The 16,240-nt window shown below is 39.9% G+C and overlaps 1 long non-coding RNA gene across 1 annotated transcript; it reads left to right on the top strand.

Annotated features, from left to right (window-relative positions):
- The first annotated feature begins 12,145 nt into the window (after positions 1 to 12,145).
- LOC109787092 (uncharacterized) lies at positions 12,146 to 13,539 on the top strand. Its single transcript, XR_002238480.2, has 4 exons — positions 12,146 to 12,347; positions 12,448 to 12,577; positions 12,710 to 12,801; positions 13,298 to 13,539. It is a non-coding gene; the product is annotated as an uncharacterized lncRNA (long non-coding RNA).
- The last annotated feature ends 2,701 nt before the right edge of the window (positions 13,540 to 16,240 follow it).

Raw genomic sequence — 16,240 nt, forward strand, 5'->3', positions numbered from 1 at the left:
GTAGAGATCTTGGGGCACTCTTTGAAGTTCTTTGTGTTGGATTGAGTATTCTGAATCTGAAGTTATTTCGTGTTATTTTAGTACGAACTCTTGGATAGATCGATCGGAAAGAATAGCTTCGAGGTGGTATCGTACCCTACAAACAATTTCTTCTTATGTTTTCCGCTAGATAGGAACTTTGGAGTGATTCTTCATCACACTTTGAGGGATGGTTATATGATCCAATTATATTAGCATTGTTGAGAGATTGCACTAGCGAAAGTACGGACCCTAGGCTTCATTTTCAAGCATTGCAATACCGTTTGTGCTCACTTTTGTTACTTACTACCTTGCTATTACAAAAATCAATATCTACTATCGATATTACACTTGTATCACCATCTATTCGCCGAACTAGTGCACCTATACAAATTACCATTGTATTTGGTGTGTTGGGGACACAAGAGACTTTTTATTATTTGGTTGCAGGGTTGTTTGAGAGAAACCATCTTCATCCTAGGCCTCCCACGGATTGATAAACCTTAGGTCATCCACTTGAGGGAAAATTGCTACTATCTTACAAAACTCTGCGCTTGGAGGCCCAATACATGTCTACAAGAATAAAGTTGCATAGTAGACATCATGCCCTTCCTTGGACAAGCCTCCCACTTATGATTAACCCCTCTCGCAAACATCTGCAACTACAAAAGAAGAATTAAGATAAATCTAACCATAGCATGAAACATATGGATCCAAATCAGCCCCTTACGAAGCAACGCATAAACTAGGCTTTAAGCTTCTGCCACTCTAGCAACCCATCATCTACTTATTACTTCCTAGTACCTCCCCCTAGGCCCAAATCATGGTGAAGTGTCATGTAGTCAACGTTCACATAACACAAGTAGAGGAAAGACAACATATATCTCATGAAAATATCGTACGAATACCAAATTCACATGATTACTTATAACAAGACTTCTCCCATGTCCCCAGGAACAAACGTAACTACTCACAAAGCATATTCATGTTCATAATCAGAGGAGTATTAATTATCATTAAGGATCTGAACATATGATCTTCCACCAAATAAACCAACTAGCATCAACTACAAGGAGTAATCAACACTAGTAGCAACCCACAGGTACTAATCTTAGGGTTATGAGACAAAGATCGAATACAAGAGATGAACTAGGGTTTGAGAGGAGATGGTGCTAGTGAAGATGTTGATGGAGATTGACCCCCTCTCAATGAGAGGATCGTTGGTGATGACGATGGCGATGATTTCCCCCTCCCGGAGGGAAGTTTCCCCGGCAGAACAGCTCCGCCGGAGCCCTAGATTGGTTCTGCCCAAGTTCTGCCTCGAGATGGCGGCGCTTCGTCCCGAAAGCTTCCTTCTAATTTTTTACAGGTCAAAACACATCATATAGCAGAAGATGGGCATCAGGGGCCTGCCAGGTGGCCCACAAGGCAGGGGGCACGCCCTCCACCCTTGTGGATGGCAGGTGGCCCCCTTTGGTGCTTTCTTCACCCTATATTTTTATATATTCCAAAACAGATCTCCGTGAAGTTTTAGGACTTTTGGAGTTGTGCAGAATAGGTCTCTAATATTTTCTCCTTTTCTAGTCCAGAATTCCAGCTGCCGGCATTCTCCCTCTTCACGTAAACCTTGTAAAATAAGAGAGAAAAGGCATAAGTATTGTGATATAATGTGTAATAACAGCCCATAATGCAATAAATATCAACATAAAAGCATGATGCAAAATGGACGTATCAACTCCCCCAAGCTTAGACCTCACTTGTCCTCAAGCGAAAGCCGAAATAGAAAAATATGTCCACATGTTTAGAGATAGAGGTGTCGATAAAATAAAATACAGACATGAGGGCATCATGATCATCTTTAGAACAACAACATATAATGTCATATAATTTCTTATGCTAAAGTAACAATTCATTCACAAGGTAGAGTATGAATCATAAACTTCATTGAAACCCAACAAACTATGATCTTAGTCACTGAAGCAATTGCAATTTATCATAACATCGGAAAGAGTCAATTCAAGAGCTTTTCAGTAAGTCCACATACTCAACTATCATTTAGTCTGTCACAATTGCTAACACTCACGCGATACTTATGTGTTCAAAGTTTCAATCGGATACAGAGAAGATAGGGGCTTATAGTTTCGCCTCCCAACCTTTTACCTCAATGGTAATGTCAACAGTAATATTTTATGATAACCTACATCCGAGTGGATATATATATATCTGGATCTCTCCAACACATAGTGCTTGCCAAAGGAAAAAGTGTAAAAAGGAAAGGTGACGATCACCATGACTCCTGTATAAGGGTAGAAGATAAAAGTAAAAGATAGGCCCTTCGTAGAGGGAAGCTGATGGCGCTTGAAGCTACGTCGGTATTTCCCCAAAGAGGAAGGGATGATGCAGCACAACGATGGTAGGTATTTCCCTCAGTGATGAGACCAAGGTTATCGAACCAGTAGGAGAACCAAGCAACACTACGTAAATAGCATCTGCACACAAATAACAGATACTCGCAACCCGACGTGTTAAAGGGGTTGTCAATCCCTTTCGGGTAACGGCGCCAGAAATTGGCATGTGGATGGGAGAAAGTTGTAATAGATTGATAGATTGAACACCAAATAAAATAAAGTGCAGCAAGGTATTTTTGTATTTTTGGTTTAATAGATCTGAAAATAAAAGCAAAGGAAAATAGATCGCAAAGGCAAATAATAAGAGAAAGAGACCCGGGGGCCGTAGGTTTCACTAGTGACTTCTCTCAAGAAAAATAGCAAACGGTGGGTGAACAAATTACTGTTGGGCAATTGATAGAATTTCAAATAATCATGATGATATCCAGGCAATGATCATTATATAGGCATCACGTCCAAGATTAGTAGACAGACTCCTGCCTGCATCTACTACTATTACTCCACACATCGACCGCTATCCAGCATGCACCTAGTGTATTAAGTTCATGGAGAAATGGAGTAATGCAATAAGAACGATGGCATGATATAGACAAGATCTATTTATGTAGAAATACACCCCATCGTTTTATCCTTAGTAGCTACGATACATACGTGTCGGTTCCCCTTCTGTCACTGGGATCAAGCACCGTAAGATCGAACCCACTACAAAGCGCCTCTTCCCATTGCAAGATAAATATATCAAGTTGGCCAAACAAAACCCAAATATCAGAGAAGAAATACGAGGCTATAAGCAATCATGCATATAAGAGATCAAAGAAGACTCAAATAACTTTCATGGATAAAAAGATATAACTGATCATAAACTCAAAGTTCATCAGATCCCAACAAACACACCGCAAAAAGAGTTGCATCATATGGATCTCCAAGAGACCATTGTATTGAGAATCAAACGAGAGAGAGGAAGCCATCTAGCTACTAACTACGGACCCGAAGGTCTACAAAGAACTACTCACGCATCATCGGAGAGGCACCAATGGAAGTGGTGAACCCCTCCGTGATGGTGTCTAGATTGGATCTAGTGGTTCTGGACTCTGCGGCGGCTAGAATTGATTTTCATCGACTCCCCTAGGGTTTCTGGAATATTGGGGTATTTATAGAGCGAAGAGTCGGTTCAGGGGACACCCGAGGTGGGCACAACCCACCAGGGTGCGCCTAGGCTTCCTGGCGCGCCCTGGTGGGTTGTGCTCCCCTCGGAGCACCCCCCAGGCGCTTCTTTGACCCACTGGATGTCTTCTGGTCCAAAAAATCTCCAAAAAGTTTCGCTGCGTTTGGACTCCGTTTGGTATTGATTTCCTGTGATGTAAAAAAACATGCAAAAAACAGCAATTGGCACTTGGCACTATGTCAATAGATTAGTACCAAAAAATGATATAAAATGATTATAAAACATCCAAGAATGATAATATAACAGCATGGAACAATCAAAAATTATAGATACGTTGGAGACGTATCAGAAGCAGAGGTTATCATGCGCTTTTATGGTTGCATGCACAAAATGTTAATGCAAAAGAACGTCACTTTATATTGCCGCTTGTGATAAAGAACTTTATTATGCAGTCCGTCGCTTTTATTTCTTCCATATCACAAGTTCGTATAAAGCTTATTTTCGTCACACTAATAGATCATACATATTTAGAGAGCAATTTTTATTGCTTGCACTGATGACAACTTACTTGAAGGATCTTACTCAATCCATAGGTAGGTATGGTGGACTCTCATGGAAAACTGGTTTAAGGGATGTTTGCAAGCACAAGTAGTATCTCTACTTGGTGCAAAGAATTTGGATAGCATGAGAGGGAAAAGCAAGCTCAACATGTTGGAGGATCCATGACAATATAACTTCTATTCGGATATAAGAAAACATAACCCATTATGTTGTCTTCCTTGTCCAACGTCAACCTTTTAGCATGTCATATTTTAATGAGTGCTCACAATTACAAAAGATGTCCAAGATAGTATATTTATATGTGAAACCTCTCCTTCTTTATGACTTCCTATTAATTGCAACAATGACCAAAATTATGTTTGTCAACTCACAATAACTTTTATTCATCATACTCTTTATATGTGAGGTCATTACTATCCGTAAGATCAACATATGAACTTTTTATTTCTTTTTGTTCTTTCTTTTATTTAATTCCCTCAAGATCATAGCAAGAAAGCAAATCCCTTAACTCAAAACTACTCTTTATTATATATAGCTCAAGGACTTGATTACATAGAGGGAACATAAAGCAAAACTCAAAGCTAGATCATAGTAAAACCTTTATTCTACTAGATCAAGATATAACCAAAAGAATCAAACTAAGAAAAACGATAAAGGTAAAAGTGTTATGGTGATACAATACCGGGGCACCTCCCCCAAGCTTGGAAGTTGCCAAGGGGAGTGCCCATTCCCATGTATTTATATCTCTTTCTTCGGAGGTGATGATGTGATATTCTTGGCGATGATGCCCCTTAAGATGCGATTCTCCTCCTCGAGCTTATTATTTTGATTCTTAAGATCCATTATTTCCTTGTGAAGTTTACCCGTGACGGCTAGAGCTCCAATCACCCATGGATGTTTCATAGCTGCGGGAGAAAAACTAAAAACTCTTTTTCATATTTTCATAAGAGAGAAATCTAGCATTGGGAGGGATGACCGAATTTGGTATTGCTGAGCTCTGAAGTTCCTCCAACATGAATCCAGCTTGAAGACGGGAGGTAACTTCTTGGTCCTCCTCCATGGAATCCACTCTTTTTAAGTCAGCCTCCATCTCCTCCTCCGTTGCTTGCCCAAAGTGGCCAACTTCGTTGTTTGCTCTTGGTCCCAGTGTCGGATGAGAAGCATGACTCTCCCCGATCGACTCCTGCAAAGACATCTTGCTCCAAATCTGCTGCAGAAACAATTCAAAACAAAAGCAGGGGATTTTGTCATGGTATAGTGGTCAGAACCTTCGCGAGATTATCTAATGAATTTTTACCGACCAAAAGAAGTATTGTGAAGAAAACAGAGTCCGGAGGGTACACGAAGTGTCCACAAGGCAGGGGGCGCGCCCAGGGGGTAGGGCGCACCCTCCACCCTTGTGGTCTCCTCGTGCAACTTTCAGACTACTTTTAGTTTTCCTAATTTTTTAAATATTCGAGAACGGAGAAAAAAAAACGATTGGAAACGTTTTGGAGTCGGTTTACTTACCGTAACACATAGCTATTCCTTTTCGGAGTCTGAAACGTTCTAGAAAGTGTCCCTTATGTACTCCTCTGATGTTACGGTGTCAATTATGTTGGTCTCAACATTTATGGGATTACCTGAGATATAATGTTTGATTCTTTGACCGTTTACCACCTTCGGATTTGTACCTTCGGCGTTGTTGATTTTTATGGCACCGGAATGATAGACCTCCTCGATAATGTAAGGACCTTCACATTTAGAGAGAAGTTTCCCTGCAAAAAATCTTAAACGAGAGTTGTATAGCAAAACATGATCACCTACATTAAACTCACACTTTTGTATCCTCTTGTCATGCCATCTTTTAACCTTTTATTTAAATAACTTGGCATTCTCATAGGCTTGGGTTCTCCATTCATCAAGTGAGCTAATGTCAAATAACCTCTTTCACTGGCAAGTTTGAAATCATAGTTGAGCTCTTTGATTGCCCAATAAGCATTATGTTCTAGTTCGAGAGGTAAGTGACATGCTTTTCCATAAACCATTTTATACGGAGACATGCCCATAGGGTTCTTATAAGCAGTTCTATAAGCCCATAATGCATCATCAAGTTTCTTAGACCAATTCTTTCTAGATCTATTAACAGACTTTTGCAAAATCAATTTAATCTCTCTATTGCTCAAATCTACTTGACCACTAGACTGAGGATGATATGGAGATGCAATTATATGGTTAACATCATACTTAGCAAGCATTTTACGGAAAGCACCATGAATAAAATGTGAACCGTCGTCAGTCATTAAATATCCAGGGACTCCAAACCTCAGAAAAATAACTTCTTTAAGCATCTTAATAGAAGTGTTATGATCAGCACTACTAGTTGGAATAGCTTCTACCCACTTAGTAATGTAATCAACAACAACTAAAATATGTGTATACCCATTAGAGGAAGGAAAAGGTCCCATATAATCAACGCCCCAAACATCAAATGGTTCAATAACAAGTGAATAATTCATAGGCATTTCCTGACGTCTACTAATATTGCCAATTCTCTCGCATTCATCACAAGACAAGAAAAACTTACGAGCGTCCTTGAAGAGAGTAGGCCAATAAAAACCAGATTGCAACACCTTATGTGCAGTTCTATCTCCAGCGTGGTGTCCTCTGTAAGCCTTGGAGTGGCACTTGCGTAGGATCTGTTCCTGTTCATGCTCAGGTACACAACATCTAATAACACCATCTACTCCTTCCTTATAAAGGTGTGGGTCATCCCAAAAGTAATGTCTTAAATCATAGAAAAACTTTTTCTTTTGCTAGTATGTGAAACTAGGTGGTATAAATTTAGCAACAACGTAATTAGCATAATCAACATACCATGGAGTATTACGAGAAGCATTTATGACAGCTAATTGTTCATCAGGAAAGCTATCATCAATAGGCAGTGGGTCATCAAGAACATTTTCTAACCTAGACAAGTTATCTGCAACGGGGTTCTCAATTCCCTTTCTATCAATAATATGCAAATCAAATTCTTGTAAAAAGAGAACCCATCTAATTAGTCTAGGTTTAGCATCTTTCTTTTCCATAAGATATTTAATAGCAGCATGATCAGTGTGAATAGTTACTTTGGAATCAGCAAAATAAGGTCTAAACTGATCACAAGCAAATACAACTGCTAAAAATTCTTTTTCAGTAGTAGCATAATTTCTCTAGGCGCTGTCTAGAGTTTTACTAGCATAATGAATAACATTCAATTTCTTATCAACTCTTTGGCCTAGAACAGCACTAACAGCATAATCACTAGCATCACACATAATTTCAAAGGGTAAATTCCAATCAGGTGGTTGAATAATAGGTGCAGAAATCAAGGCTTTCTTAAGTATTTCAAATGCTTCTACACAATCATCATAAAAAACAAAAGGAACATCTTTTTGCAAGAGATTGGTGAGAGGCCTAGAAATTTTAGAGGAGTCTTTAATAAACCTCCTATAGAAACCAGCATGACCAAGGAAACTTCTTGTACCTTTGATATTTTTAGGACACGGCATCTTTTCAATAGGATCTACCTTAGCTTTATCAACTTCAATACCTCTTTCAGAAATTTTATGCCCCAAGACAATACCTTTCATTAACCATAAAGTGGCACTTCTCCAAATTCAAGACAAGATTAGTTTCTTCACACCTCTGCAAAACTCGATCAAGGTTTCTTAAGCAATCATCAAAAGAAGTTCCGTAAACGGAGAAATCATCCATGAAAACCTCAACAATCTTTTCACAAAAATCAGAGAATATAGCAGTCATACATCTTTGAAAGGTAGCAGGTGCATTGCATAAACCAAAAGGCATACATCTATAAGCAAAGGTACCGAAAGGGCAAGTAAAAGTGGTCTTTTCCTGATCATCTTTTGACACAGGTATTTGAGAAAAACTAGAATAACCATCTAGAAAGCAAAAATGTGTATGTTTGGATAGTCTTTCTAGCATTTGATCAATAAAAGGTAGAGGGTAATGATCTTTTCTAGTAGCTTTGTTTAATTTGAGAAAATCAATTACCATTCTATAACCTGTAACAATTCTTTATGGAATCAATTCATTATTATCATTAGGAACAACAGTAATACCTCCCTTCTTAGGGACACAATGAACATGACTTACACATCTACTATTAGCAAGAAGATAAATTATACCTCCCTCCAGAAGCTTTAGTATTTCATTTCTTACCACTTCTTTCACCTTAGGATTTAACCGTCGCTGATGATCAACAACTGGTTTAGCATCATGCTCCAAATTAATTTTGTGCTGACCTAGAGTGGGACTAATGCCCTTAAGATCATCAAGAGTATATCCAATAGCGGCACTGTGCTTCTTCAGAGTTTTCAATAATTCTTTTTCTTCATGATCTGAAAGGTTAGCACTAATAATAACAAGATATATCTTCTTTTCATCAAGATAAGCATATTTCAAAGTATCAGGTAATTTTTAAGCTCAAACTCGGGATCGCCCTTGGGTGGAGGAGGATCCCCAAGGATTTCAACAGGCAAGTTGTGTTTCAAAATAGGCCCTTGATTAAAGAATATTTCATCTATTTCCCTTCTTTAATTCATAAACATATCATTTTCATGGTCTAGCAAATATTGTTCTAAAGGATCAGTAGGAGGCACGACAATAGAAGCAAGACCAATAATTCCATCCTTACTAGGCAGTTCTTTATCATGGGGTTGTCTATGAAATTTAGAAAAATTAAAATCATGAGACATATCCCCTAAGCCAATAGTAACAGTATCTTTCTCGCAGTCTATCTTAGCACTAACAGTATTCAAGAAAGGTCTACCAAATATAATGGGACAAAAGTCATCTTGTGGGGAAGCAAGAACAAGAAAATCAGTAGGGTATTTTATTTTCCCACACAAGACTTCAACATCTCTAACAATCCCAATTGGTGATATAGTATCTCTATTGGCAAGCTTAATAGTAACATCAATATCTTCTATCTCAGCAGGTGCAATATCATTCATAATTTCTTTATATAAAGAAAAAGGAATTGCACTCACACTAGCACCCACATCACATAAGCCATGATAACAATGATCTCCTATTTTAACAAAAACAACAGGCATGCCAACAACAGGTCTATGTTTATCTTTAATATCGGGTTTAGCAATCCTAGCAGCTTCATCATAGAAATAAATAACATGCCCATCAATATTATCAACCAAGAGATCTTTAACCATAGCAATACTAGGTTCAACTTTAATTTGTTCACGGGGTGTAGGTGTTCTAGTATAACTCTTACGAACCACAATTGAAGCTTTAGCATGATCCTTTATTCTAACAGGACAAGGTGGTTTCTCAATATAAGGAGTTGGAACAATAGGATCAACATTATAAGTAGTAGTTTCTTCTTCAACTTTAATAGGTTCTACTACTTTAACATCAATGGGAGGATGATATTTAAACCACTTCTCTTTAGGGAGATCAAGATGAGTAGCAAAATATTCACAGAAAGAAGCTACTATCTCACAGTCAAGCCCATATTTAGTACTAAAATCACGAAAAGCATCGGTATCCATAAAAGATTTAACACAATCAAACTTAAGGTTTATACCTGACTCCTTACCTTCGTCGAGTCCCCAATATTCAGATTTGCGTTTAATTCTTTCCAATAAATCCCATTTGAAGTCAATATCCTTCTTCATAAAAGAACCATTACAAGAAGTATCGAGTATGGATCGATCATTATGAGAAAGACGAGCATAAAATTTTTGAATAATAATTTCTCTTGAGAGGTCATGATTGGGGCATGAATATAACATGGACTTAAGCCTCCCCCAAGCTTGAGTGATACTTTCTCCTTCACGAGGCCAAAAATTATATATATAATTCCAATCACGATGAACCAGATGCATAGGATAAAACTTCTAATGAAATTCCAATTTCAATCGGTTGTATTTCCAAGATCCAATATCATCACATAGCCTATACCATGTCAATGCCTTTCCCTTCAAAGATAAAGGAAAGACCTTCTTCTTGACAACATCCTCGGGCAAACCTGCAAGCTTAAATAATCCACAAACTTCATCCACATAGATTAGGTGCATATCAGGATGTAACGTTCCATCTCCTGCATAAGGATTAGCTAGCAGTTTCTCTATCATACCCGAAGGGATTTCATATAAATATTTTCAGTAGGTGCAGTAGGTTGAGGAGCAACTCTTTTCTCTTCCGGTCGAGGTGAAGATACCCCGAACAAGCCCATCAAAGGATTATTTTCCATAGTAACAAGTGACAGTAAATTTCAGCACACTATATAAATGTTTCCTTGCCAAATTCCACTTACCAAAAGCGCTTCACTCCCCGGCAACGTCGCCAGAAAAGAGTCTTGATGACCCACAAGTATATGGGATCTATCGTAGTCCTTTCAATAAGTAAGAGTGTCGAACCCAATGAGGAGCAAAAGGAAATGGCAAACGGTTTTCAGCAAGGTATTCTCTGCAAGCATTGAAATTATCGGTAATAGATAGTTGTGTGATAAGATAATTCGTAACGAGTAACTAAGTAACTAAGGTGCAGCAAGGTGGCCCAATCCTTTTTGTAGCAAAGGTAAAGCCTGGACGAACTCTTATATAAAGTAAAGCGCTCCCGAGGACACATGTGAATTGTTGTCAAGCTAGTTTTAGTCATGCTCATATGATCCGCGTTCGTTACTTTAATAATCTGATATGTGGGTGGACCGGTGCTTGGGTGCTGCCCTTCCTTGGACAAGCCTCCCACTTATGATTAACCCCTCTCGCAAGCATCCGCAACTACGAAAGAAGAATTAAATAAATCTAATCATAGCATGAAACATATGGATCCAAATCAGCCCCTTACGAAGCAACGCATAAACTAGGGTTTAAACTTCTGTCACTCTAGCAACCCATCATCTACTTATTACTTCCCAATGCCTTCCCCTAGGCCCAAATCATGGTGAAGTGTCATGTAGTCAATGTTCACATAACATCACTAGAGGAAAGACAACATACATCTCATCAAAATATCGAACAAATAGCAAATTCACATGATTACTTATAACAAGACTTCTCCCATGTCCTCAGGAACAAACGTAACTACTCACAAACATATTCATGTTCATAATCAGAGGAGTATTAATTATCATTAAGGATCTGAACATATGATCTTCCACCGAATAAACCAACTAGCATCAACTATAAGGAGTAATCAACACTAGTTGCAACCCACAGGTACCAATCTGAGGTTTTGAGGCAAAGATCGGATACAAGAGATGAACTAGGGTTTGAGAGGAGATGGTGCTGGTGAAGATGTTGATGGAAATTGACCCCCTCTCGATGAGAGGATCGTTGGTGATGATGATGGCGATGATTTTCCCCTCCCGAAGGGAAGTTTCCCCGGCAGAACAGCTCCGCCGGAGCCCTAGATTGGTTCTGCCCAAGTTCCGCCTCGAGATGGCGGCGCTTCGTCCCGAAAGCTTCCTTCTTATTTTTTACAGGTCAAAACACATCATATAGCAGAAGATGGGCATCAGGGGCCTGCCAGGTGGCCCATAAGGCAGGAGGCGCGCCCTCCACCCTTGTGGATGGCAGGTGGCCCACCTTTGGTTCTTTCTTCGCCCGATATCCTATATACCTAAGAAGTTCACCCCCACTATCATATTTATCCTAACATGCAAGCTATCCAACTCAGCAGTGTTGCCACATCATCAATTATTAGCATACATAGTACATCCATGCATCCACGTCATTATTTATTTTATGGAATAATTATCACAAGTAATTAGTACGTACTACATTTTTCCGAGCTTATTACGCCAGCGGGACAGGAAGCGTCGTCCGTTTTACACGAAGAAGATCGGTTTTTTCCCCTCGGTCTTCCTCCTATATGTGTAACGTTTGAGATAAAGAAATCTGCTAAATTAAAGGAAGAGAACTACACGTGGCGCTTGAAATCAGGTGCATGCAACCAATGCAAGCACGTCCAAAGCAAATGTCGCGTTAACTGCTAGAGTTTAATCCTTCACGGCCCATTGTCTCCCCTTTCCTTCATATACATCGCCCATCTGTCCCCTTCCATCCTTGCTTTCCAACCTTCACCAACTCCCCTCTTCTCTCATCAGTGTCATCTAGTCGTCCTCTTCCTCTCCTCGATTGCGTGGTTACCGGATCTGGACTAGCGGCACCGCTGCTGCACACGAGCAGGTAGACAACGGGACACCCTGCCCCGGCCGCTTATCAGAAGATAAGTTGAATTTGTTAGGTTTGTTTGTCCAGTCTACTGACTTTCTGAGATTTCCAACAGATCGGGATGGCGGGAGGAATCTTGCAGCTGATATAGTTCTCAAAGGAACGATCTAAATTTCATTTTCCCCAATAAATTCAATGCAGTTTGACATCCGTGGCGAGATTGACCTATATCTAATTAATAAGAGGTATGATGTGGCAATTTCTTCTTTCGATTTGGTAAAAGTATGAGAACGGAGTGCCATGGGCATCATGCAACACACACATCTAATTATCTGTCAAATCAATTCCTAATACATGAAATTATTTGTCTACTGCAGTACTCTTGCCATCCAACAAATGGCGAAGCAAACCGCCACTAGCGGTAGCAGCAGTTGGTGGCTTGATCACGAACTCAGGATAAGGAGCACTGGTATGTCTAGGTGTTCCCTGACATCTACAGTGTGGTATGCGGAAAAGATACTTCGTAGCTCCTGAGATCCCAGAAAATATATCAATCAAGGCATGCCAAAATGCTATGGGTTGATCTAATTTTCTCTAAATTATTGTGTTTGCGCAAAACCCTTTATTTTATCAACCATGTCAGTCACCTACTGAGGAAGGCAATGATTCATCCACTCGATGCAACTCATGATATTCCATGCCCTTTTCAGGACCACAATTGCACATATCTTACCATTGTGTATTGCTGAAAATGTCCAATGAAATTACTTTACAAAAGTGCAGAAGTTTAATTTGACGATATGACATCCAAAATTTTCTTTGTTGTTCTGCACATCTTATATTAAATAGTAGTAATGCAAGATGAATCCACCTTCTCTGAATAATAGAAGGGCCTTGATGTTTACATGTCACTTTTTTCTTGATTCTGAAGTTGCCCTTCGGTGATTTTCATGTTTAATATCCAGCATTTCTTTTCCTCATGTGGAGGGATGGATCAAAGTAAATGGACGGGAGATTTCTGATGGAGAGTGGCATGGTTCAAATTTGGGGTTATAGTCTTATAGATAGGTGGTGATATTTCAGTTGTAGCTTGAAGGTTTTTTCCACTTACAAAAGAAGCGGAGATGGTGGGCATGTATTGAAGCCATGGACCATTTGGGTTCCACGTGTAAACTTTCATATAATCCTCTAATATGTGTGTTCGTCAGTTGTCCAAACTTTGATTGATATAAGTATGTATTATTCTACGGTATTATTGACCAAGAAAAATCATTTACTCATTGTTTTCATGATCCTTTTAGGAGAGTTAGTCCGTCGAGTAAAGTACATTTTCCGCAGCAACGCACGGGGCGTTATCTAGTTTTTTATATATTCCAAAACAATTCTCCGTGAAGTTTCAAGACTTCTGGAGTTGTGCAAAATAGGTCTCTAATATTTGCTCATTTTCCAGTCCAGAATTCAGCTGCCGGCAATCTCCCTCTTCATGCAAACCTTGTAAAATAAGAGAGAAAAGGCATAACTATTGTGATATAATGTGTAATAACATCCTATAATACAATAAATATCAACATAAAATCATGATGCAAAATAGACGTATCACCAGCTAAATGAATTAAATCTAAAGTTCGATGAGAATGTGCCGGCTCTTCTATCCATAAGTTTTACTTTGGTGCCAAATGATGGATTTGCTTCTTTTAGTCCTAAAGATATATGCAAAATGGTTGAGAAGTACTATCTAGCAAATTTCACACAACAAATATGATTGGACTAGAGCATCAACTTAATCATTTTGCTGCGGATGCTTCCAATAGTGAAGATTTGAAGAACACTTCAATTTTAACTGCACTTTGTTGGTGCCTTGTTGTGACGAGCCGATGTAGGATCTACAACTTGGTTGACAGATTGATTAGTTTACTTGTTACTCTCCCGTTTTCCACCTCTAGTGATGAGCATGCATTTTCTAGCTTGAAGATCATCAAGACAAGGTCTGTGAAGCGTGCATTTTCTAGTTTGAACAAAAAACTCTGAATATATAGTTCTCTGACACTGATATTGTGGTGTAGACATGTTATTTTTGGAACAAATGATATAATCCAGTTTTGAGGTCAGCATCACTAGAACGAGAAAGAGATCGGGCTGGAACAAGGGTGACCGATTTTCCCTGAGCCCAGCAACATGTATTGTGAGGCAAAAGTAACAGAAGGACACGTTGTACAGGTTCACCAAACCAGCTTCATTGTCTACTTGGTGGTTGGCAAGTTTTGCTAGAAGCCACTACCAACTGAGCATGTGGGATGTCATCACCTGCGACCAAGTCGACTTGAACCTAAGGGATCGCGCGCTTAAGGAAAGGAATTTGTGAGGCCGGATCCGACTTCACCGTTCGGATGTGATCCGACGTGGACTTGGATCTGGGCTGAACGGGCTTTGGGCTTTAGGATCCACACGGGGCCCATGTGTTGAGCCGTAGTGGATGCCTATATATAGTGGGGGTACTGCATCACTATCAGATAATCATTCCGGTGCAAAAGTTAGGGCTTAGCATGTGTTGCAATTAGCTTCCAAGCACGTCTAGGTCGTGCGATCGGACCTAGCAGTCCGCTGCCTGACGTTCCTCACCGCACGCGCGGATACAGTTAGAGGCAGTGCACCTGCACTACTCCGGCGGACTTGTTCGAGGGATTCGGCAACTCTGTTTGAGGGAGATCGGTGACGAGGAGGAGACGACCCCGGCTACGCACCACATCAACTCTACTTCCGCTGCACTGCACATTGAGTGGTATGATCTCGTGATCTATCTCCCATAGCATGTTCCTGGTAGATCTATGCATACAAAAAAATTATATTGCAGACAATGCACCTAGCGTGGCCCAACATGTCATTGTTGTAGTTTGTGATCGTTTCTGGGTTTTCTCTTTTCCCTCGCTTATGGGTTTTCTCTTTTTCCTCACTCCGGCACAACTTTGGTATTTCATGACTTTGTTATTTGCCGACGTGTTTTATGCTTGTGTGTGTGATCGTGTTGGCTGTTTGCATCCTAACTATGCAGAGGTTGGATGTGTGCTCTTTGTATTTGTATTCTCTTGCTGCTTTATTTGCATTCAGTAAAAATTTCGAAGAGAAGAAGTGACAATTCTAAATGATGGACGCACACACATGTAATCATGTCCTTTTCCAATAGTGGTTACATTAAGTCTTATCATTGAAGTTACATTATACTCCCTCCGTTCCTAAATATAAGTCTTTGTAGAGATTTCACTAGGTGGACTACGGAGCAAAATGAATGAACCTACACTTAAAATGCATCTATATACATCCGTATGTGGTTCGTAGTGGAAGCTCTATAAAGACTTATATTTAGGAACGGAGGGAGTAGTTCCCAGTAATAACACAATGATAATTGAGAACACCCCAAATAGATTCTTGGCATGCTAAACTAACGCAAGATGGTTGCAGATCCTGATTTTATTTCCTCCTGCAAGTTGCACTATCCATGGTCAGCTGAGAGCCCATCAGAGATACCAACTGAATTAGCTGCCAACACATATGTTGGCAACAACAAAACACAACACAACGGGCAGAATAAGAAGCCTCCGCATCAGCATCATCCAGCCTGTGGCCTTGCACTAACCTCTGTCTGTATAGCCAGCAGGCAGGCAGGCAGGCAGGCAAGGTGCAGAAATAAATACCCTGATACCCAGCTCTGGTTGAACCTAACAGCGGGAATTAATCATGCAGGAAATTAGGAAGAGATCCGTCTGCGCCAAGACAAGGACCCTGCATCTCATCTTCTCGCTGTGCTGCGCTGTGCTGCTTCACAATCACATCTCCTAGACCCTACCGTTTTCTCCGGCCACTATGGCGCTCCAGTACCCAAACCACCGCAGCATCTCACAAGATTTCTGCCC

The sequence above is a fragment of the Aegilops tauschii genome, chromosome 5 (assembly GCF_002575655.3).
Source record: "Aegilops tauschii subsp. strangulata cultivar AL8/78 chromosome 5, Aet v6.0, whole genome shotgun sequence".
NCBI lineage: Eukaryota > Viridiplantae > Streptophyta > Magnoliopsida > Poales > Poaceae > Aegilops > Aegilops tauschii.